An 8,576-nucleotide genomic window follows, 5' to 3' on the forward strand; every position below is an offset into this window, starting at 1 on the left:
GCTCCAGTCTAGGGGCTGTGTTATGTAATGCTCCAGTCTAGGGGCTGTGTTATGTAATGCTCCAGTCTAGGGGCTGTGTTATGTAATGCTCCAGTCTAGGGGCTGTGTAATGCTCCAGTCTAGGGGCTGTGTTATGTAATGCTCCAGTCCAGGGGCTGTGTTATGTAATGCTCCAGTCTAGGGGCTGTGTTATGTAATGCTCCAGTCTAGGGGCTGTGTTATGCTCCAGTCTAGGGGCTGTGTTATGTAATGCTCCAGTCTAGGGGCTGTGTTATGTAATGCTCCAGTCTAGGGACTGTGTTATGTTATGCTCCAGTCTAGGGGCTGTGTTATGTAATGCTCCAGTCTAGGGGCTGTGTTATGCTCCAGTCTAGGGGCTGTGTTATGTAATGCTCCAGTCTAGGGGCTGTGTTATGTAATGCTCCAGTCTAGGGGCTGTGTTATGTAATGCTCCAGTCTAGGGGCTGTGTAATGCTCCAGTCTAGGGGCTGTGTAATGCTCCAGTCTAGGGGCTGTGTAATGCTCCAGTCTAGGGGCTGTGTAATGCTCCAGTCTAGGGGCTGTGTAATGCTCCAGTCTAGGGGCTGTGTTATGTAATGCTCCAGTCTAGGGGCTGTGTTATGTAATGCTCCAGTCTAGGGGCTGTGTTATGTAATGCTCCAGTCTAGGGGCTGTGTTATGTAATGCTCCAGTCTAGGGGCTGTGTTATGTAATGCTCCAGTCTAGGGGCTGTGTTATGTAATGCTCCAGTCTAGGGGCTGTGTAATGCTCCAGTCTAGGGGCTGTGTAATGCTCCAGTCTAGGGGCTGTGTAATGCTCCAGTCTAGGGGCTGTGTAATGCTCCAGTCTAGGGGCTGTGTTATGTAATGCTCCAGTCTAGGGGCTGTGTTATGTAATGCTCTAGTCTAGGGGCTGTGTTATGTAATGCTCCAGTCTAGGGGCTGTGTTATGTAATGCTCCAGTCTAGGGGCTGTGTTATGTAATGCTCCAGTCTAGGGGCTGTGTTATGTAATGCTCCAGTCTAGGGGCTGTGTAATGCTTTTACCATTGTTTGCTGTTTGGGGTTTTAATGCTCCAGTCTAGGGGCTGTGTAATGCTCAGCTGGGGCTGTGTATGTAGTCTAGGGGCTGTATAATGCATTTGAGTCTAGGGGCTGATGTAATGCTCCAGTCTAGGGGCTGTGTTATGTCTAGGGGCTGTGTTATGCTCCAGTCTAGGGGCTGTGTTATGTAATGCTCCAGTTTAGGGGCTGTGTTATGTACACCTGCAGTTGTTTGCTGTTTGGGGTTTTAGGCTGGGTCTGTAGGGGCACTGTTTAGATATCAGCTGATGTACTAGGGGCTGTATAATGCATTTGTTTGAGGGGCTGTGATTTGTAATGCTCCAGTCTAGGGGCTGTGTTATGTAATGCTCCAGTCTAGGGGCTGTGTTATGCTCCAGTCTAGGGGCTGTGTTATGTAATGCTCCAGTCTAGGGGCTGTGTTATGCTCCAGTCTAGGGGCTGTGTTATGCTCCAGTCTAGGGGCTGTGTTATGTAATGCTCCAGTCTAGGGGCTGTGTTATGTAATGCTCCAGTCTAGGGGCTGTGTTATGTAATGCTCCAGTCTAGGGGCTGTGTTATGTAGTCTAGGGGCTGTGTAATGCTCCAGTCTAGGGGCTGTGTAATGCTCCAGTAGTCTAAGGGCTGTAATGCTCCAGTCTAGGGGCTGTGTTATGTAATGCTCCAGTCTAGGGGCTGTGTTATGTAATGCTCCAGTCTAGGGGCTGTGTAATGCTCCAGTCTAGGGGCTGTGTTATGTAATGCTCCAGTCTAGGGGCTGTGTTATGTAATGCTCCAGTCTAGGGGCTGTGTTATGTAATGCTCCAGTCTAGGGGCTGTGTTATGCTCCAGTCTAGGGGCTGTGTTATGTAATGCTCCAGTCTAGGGGCTGTGTTATGTAATGCTCCAGTCTAGGGACTAGGTTACGTGCTTTTACACCTGCATTGTTTGCTGTTTGGGGTTTTAGGCTGGGTTTCTGTACAGCACTTTGAGATATCAGCTGATGTACGAAGGGCTATATAAATACATTTGATTTGATTTGATTTGATTTAATTTGTTATGCTCCAGTCTAGGGGCTGTGTTATGTAATGCTCCAGTCTAGGGGCTGTGTTATGCTCCAGTCTAGGGGCTGTGTTATGTTATGCTCCAGTCTAGGGGCTGTGTTATGCTCCAGTCTAGGGGCTGTGTTATGTAATGCTCCAGTCTAGGGGCTGTGTTATGTAATGCTCCAGTCTAGGGGCTGTGTTATGTAATGCTGTCTAGGGGCCAGTCTAGGGACTGTGTTATGTAATGCTCCAGTCTAGGGGCTGTGTTATGTAATGCTCCAGTCTAGGGGCTGTGTTATGTAATGCTCCAGTCTAGGGGCTGTGTTATGTAATGCTCCAGTCTAGGGGCTGTGTTATGTAATGCTCCAGTCTAGGGACTGTGTTATGTAATGCTCCAGTCTAGGGGCTGTGTTATGTAATGCTCCAGTCTAGGGACTGTGTTATGTAATGCTCCAGTCTAGGGGCTGTGTTATGCTCCAGTCTAGGGGCTGTGTTATGTAATGCTCCAGTCTAGGGGCTGTGTTATGTAATGCTCCAGTCTAGGGGCTGTGTTATGTTATGCTCCAGTCTAGGGGCTGTGTTATGCTCCAGTCTAGGGGCTGTGTTATGTAATGCTCCAGTCTAGGGGCTGTGTTATGTAATGCTCCAGTCTAGGGGCTGTGTTATGTAATGCTCCAGTCTAGGGGCTGTGTTATGTAATGCTCCAGTCTAGGGGCTGTGTTATGTAATGCTCCAGTCTAGGGGCTGTGTTATATAATGCTCCCAGACCAGCGGGACCCCCCTCCCCCCAGACCAGCGGGACCCCCCTCCCCCCAAACCAGCGGGATCCCCCTTCCCCCCAAACCAGCGGGACCCCCTCCCCCCAGACCAGCGGGAACCCCCTCCCCCCGGACCAGCGGGACCCCCTTCCCCCCAGACCAGCGGGACCCCCTCCCCCAGACCAGGGACCCCCTCCCCGACCACCCCCTCCCCCAGACCAGCGGGACCCCCTCCCCCGGACCAGTGGGACCCCCTCCCCCGGACCAGTGGGACCCCCTCCCCCGGACCAGTGGGACCCCTCCCCCAGACCAGCGGGACCCCTCCCCCAGGCCCCGCTGGTCCGGGGGACCCAGGCCCTGCCCCGGGCCTATGTAACTGATGTGAAATGGCTAGCTAGTTAGCGAGGTGCGCACTAATAGTGTTTCAATTGATGACATCACTCGCTCTGAGACCTTGAAGCAGTTGTCCCCCCTCCCCCCGCGGAGTGATGGGTAACGATGCTTCGTGGGAGGCTGTTGTCGATATGTGCAGAGGGTCTCTGGTTCGAGCCCAGGTCGGGACAAGGAGAGGGACGGAAGCTATTCTGTTACAACTACACATGAGGAACCCCCCCCGAGAGAACCTACATCCAGACCACAACACCACCAGCCTCATCCACACCCCAAGTCCAACCAATCACCACCCCTCATGTCAACCATGCCCACACCACATTTAGGCCCCCTCAGATCAGACCTATGCCCCTCCTGCCCACCCCATGCCCCCCACTCCGACAAAAGAGGGCCTCAACATGGAAGTCACACATACGCCCAGGCAGTGAGCAGGCAAACAGGCCCAACCCCCACTCTTACACTAGCCCAAGCCAATGGCATGTACCAGATGCTCAACAGGCTCTGCTCAGACTGATCTGAGGCCAAACCACATTATTAACAACATTGGACACTTTATGGAACACAAAGCCTTCACTATCTCATCCTGGAATATTCAAGGTCTGAGGTCATCTGCCTTTGGCCTAAAGAGCAGGAACCCAGACTTCATCAAAGAAATCGGAAATACAGACATTGTCATCCTACAAGAAACATGGTATAGAGGAGATGGACCCACTGGTTGTCCTCTAGGTTACAGAGAGCTGGTAGTCCCATCCACCACACTACCAGGTGGGTGGTATAGAGGAGATGGACCCACTGGTTGTCCTCTAGGTTACAGAGAGCTGGTAGTCCCATCCACCACACTACCAGGTGGGTGGTATAGAGGAGATGGACCCACTGGTTGTCCTCTAGGTTACAGAGAGCTGGTAGTCCCATCCACCACACTACCAGGTGGGTGGTATAGAGGAGATGGACCCACTGGTTGTCTAGGTTACAGAGAGCTGGTAGTCCCATCCACCACACTACCAGGTGGGTGGTATAGAGGAGATGGACCCACTGGTACAGAGAGCTGGTAGTCCCATCCACCACACTACCAGGTGGGTGGTATAGAGGAGATGGACCCACTGGTTGTCCTCTAGGTAGAGAGAGATGGACCCACTGGTGGGTGTCCTCTGTCCTCTAGGTTACAGAGAGCTGGTAGTCCCATCCACCACACTACCAGGTGGGTGGTGGTATAGGTTACAGAGAGATGGACCCACTGGTTGTCCTCTAGGTTACAGAGAGCTGGTAGTCCCATCCACCACACTACCAGGTGGGTGGTATAGAGGAGATGGACCCACTGGTTGCCCTCTAGGTTACAGAGAGCTGGTAGTCCACTACCAGGTGGGTGGTAACTCACTGGTTGCCCTAGGTTACAGAGAGCTGGTAGTCCCATCCACCACACTACCAGGTGGGTGGTATAGAGGAGATGGACCCACTGGTTGTCCTCTAGGTTACAGAGAGCTGGTAGTCCCATCCACCACACTACCAGGTGGGTGGTATAGAGGAGATGGACCCACTGGTTGTCCTCTAGGTTACAGAGAGCTGGTAGTCCCATCCACCAAACTACCAGGTGTGTAACAGGGACATGTTCATTTTGTATAGAGCAGACCTAACTCACTCTATTTTACATTTGGCTAGAAATTCAAAAGGAAATGATCTCAACAGAGAAAAATGTCCTCCTGTGTGCTACCTATATCCCCCCCACTAGAATCCCCATACTTTAATGAAGACATCTTCTCCATCCTCAAGGGTCATTCATTTCCAGGCCCAGGGACATGTACTAGTCTGTGGCGACCTAAATGCCAGAACTGGACAAGAAGCTGACACCCTCAGCACACAGGAGGACAAACGTAAAACACCAAAAAATGAGAGCAGAATTAGGCCGATACCCGTTAATTATCCAGATCAAATGTTATTGGTCACGTAAACGTGGTTAGCAGATGTTAATGCGAGTGTAGTGAAATGCTTGTGCTTCTAGTTCCGACAATGCAGTAATATCTAACAAGTAATCTAACAATTCCCCAACAACTACCTAATACACACAAATCTAAAGGGGTAACATACAGCCAGGAAGAACTATTGGATATAAGAGCAACGTCAACTCACCAACATTACGACCAGGAATACGACTTTCCCGAAGCGCATCCTCTGTTTGGTCCACCACCCAGGACAATGGATCAGAACCCAGCCGGCGACCCAAAACAACGACGCCGTAAAAAGAGGCGTTGTTTTGAGTTAGTTTATTAGAAAGTGCATCGGCGATGTCGTACCCACAGCAACTATTAAAACATTCCCAACCCATGGCAGCATAACGAAACTGCTTTTAACCAGGTGGCAAGGTGACCGGGAACATGACCAAATACTAACAGTGTAGCTATTCCCTCACTGTTAGTGACGGCTGTTTAACAGTCTGATGGCCTTGAGATAGAAGCTGTTTAACAGTCTGATGGCCTTGAGATAGAAGCTGTTTAACAGTCTGATGGCCCTGAGATAGAAGCTGTTTAACAGTCTGATGGCCTTGAGATAGAAGCTGTTTTTCAGTCTCTCGGTCCCAGCTTTGATGCATCTGTACTGACCTCGCCTTCTGGATGATAGCGGGGTGAACAGGCAGAGGCTCGGGTGGTTGTTGTCCTTGATGATCTTTATGGCCTTCCTGTGACATCGGGTGGTGTAGGTGTCCTGGAGGGCAGGTAGTTTGTTGCGCCTTCTTCACCACACTGTCTGTGTGAGTGGACCATTTCAGTTTGTCTGTGATGTGTACGCCGAGGAACTTAAAACTTTCCACCTTCTCCAATACTGTCCCGTCAATGTGGATAGGGGGGTATTCCCTCTGCTGTTTCCTGAAGTCCAAGATCATATCCTTAGTTTTGTTGACGTTGAGTGTGAGGTAATTTTCCTGACACCACACTCCGAGGGCCCTCACCTCCTCCCTGTAGGCCGTCTCGTCGTTGTTGGTAATCAAGCCTATCACTGTAAGTCTGCAAACTTGATGATTGAGTTGGAGGCGTGCATGGCCACGCAGTCGTGAGTGAACAGGGAGTAAAGGAGAGGGCTGAGCACGCACCCTTGTGGAGCCCCAGTGTTGAGGGTATAGTATAATTTTGGTATAGTATACTATTGGTATAGTATGATATTGTGTTGTAATATGATATTGGTATAGTATGATATTGGTACAGTATGATATTGGTATAGTATGATATTGGTACAGTATATTGGTATAGTATGATATTGGTATAGTATGATATTGGTATAGTATGCTATTGGTATAGTATGATATTGGTATAGTATGATATTGGTACAGTATGATATTGGTACAGTATGATATTTGTTGTAATATGATATTGGTATAGTATGATTTTGGTATAGTATAATATTGGTATAGTATGATATTGGTATAGTATGATATTGGTACAGTATGATATTGGTATAGTATGATATTGGTATAGTATGATATTGGTACAGTATGATATTTGTTGTAATATGATATTGGTATAGTATGATATTGGTATAGTATGATATTGGTATAGTATGATATTGGTATAGTATGATATTGGTATAGTATGATATTGGTACAGTATGATATTTGTTGTAATATGATATTGGTATAGTCTGATATAGTGATATAGTTTGACATTGGTATAGTGTAATATTGGTATAGCATGATATTGGTAAATTAATGTTATTGGGACAGTTTGATATCGGTGTAGTATGATAACAGTATAGTATGATATTGGTATAGTATGATAACAGTATTGTAATTGTCACACCCTGATCTGTTTCACCTGTCCTCGTTATCGTCTCCACCCCATCCAGGTGTCGCTTGTTTTCCCAGTGTATTTATCCCTGTGTTTCCTGTCTCTCTGTACCAGTGTATTTATTCCTGTGTTTCCTGTCTCTCTGGGCCAGTGTATTTATCCCTGTGTTTCCTGTCTCTCTGTACCAGTGTATTTATCCCTATGTTTCCTGTCTCTCTGGGCCGGTTCGTCTTGTATGTTCAAGTCAACCAGCGTGTTTTTCCCGTGCTCCTGCCGGACCATTCTGCCTGCCTGACCATTCTGCCTGCCTGACCATTCTGCCTGCCTGACCATTCTGCCTGCCTGACCATTCCGCCTACCTGACCATTCCGCCTGCCTGACCATTCTGCCTACCTCCATTCCGCCTGCCTGCCTACCTGACCATTCTGCCTGCCTGACCATTCTGCCTGCCTGACCATTCTGCCTGCCTGACCATTCCGCCTGCCTGACCATTCCGCCTGCCTGCCAGTCTGCCAACCATTGCTGCCAGTCTGCCTGACCATTCTGCCTGCCTGATTATTCTGCCTGCCTGACCATTCTGCCTGCCTGACCATTCCGCCTGCCTGACCATTCCGCCTGCCTGACCAGTCATTCTGCCTACCTGACCATTCTGCCTACCTGCCATTCTGCCTGCCTGACCATTCTGCCTGCCTGACCATCATGCCTCTGCCATTCTGCCTGACTGACATTCCGTCTGCCTGACCATTCTGCCTGCCTGACCATTCTGCCTGACTGACCATTCTGCCTGCCTGACCAGTCTGCCTGCCTGACCAGTCTGCCTGCCTGACCATTCTGCCTGACCAGTCTGCCTGCCTGACCATTCTGCCTGACCAGTCTGCCTGCCTGACCATTCTGCCTGCCTGACCATTCTACCTGCCTGACCATTCTGCCTGCCTGACCAGTCTGCCTACCTGACCATTCTGCCTGACCAGTCTGCCTGCCTGACCATTCTGCCTGCCTGACCAGTCTGCCTGGCTGACCATTCTGCCTGCCTGACCAGTCTGCCTGCCTGACCATTCTGCCTGACCAGTCTGCCTGACCATTCTGCCTGACCAGTCTGCCTGCCTGACCATTCTGCCTGCCTGACCATTCTGCCTGCCTGACCATTCTGCCTGCCTGACCATTCTGCCTGCCTGACCATTCTGCCTGTCTGACCATTCTGCCTGTCTGACCATTCTGCCTACCTGACCATTCTGCCTGCCTGACCATTCTGCCTGCCTGACCATTCTGTACCTCCTGGACAGTGAACTGGTTTTGACCTTTTGCCTGTCCGCTACCATTCTCTTGCCTTCCCCTTTTTGTATCAACAAACATCTATTACTCCAACCATCTGCCTCCTGTGTCTGCATCTGCATCTCACCTTGTGTCCTGATAGTAGGAACTGGCCATGACAGACCCAGCAGACTTGGACCAGCTTTGTCACACTGTCTCCCTGCAGGGAGCCACCATTGGGAGGCATTAGAAGTTGTTACAGGACCTTCTGGAAGGGCTTCGTTCTCTGACGGAACGCCACGACCAAGGGTTTAAGGCT

The sequence above is a fragment of the Oncorhynchus keta genome, chromosome 1 (assembly GCF_023373465.1).
Source record: "Oncorhynchus keta strain PuntledgeMale-10-30-2019 chromosome 1, Oket_V2, whole genome shotgun sequence".
Taxonomy (NCBI): Eukaryota; Metazoa; Chordata; class Actinopteri; order Salmoniformes; family Salmonidae; genus Oncorhynchus; species Oncorhynchus keta.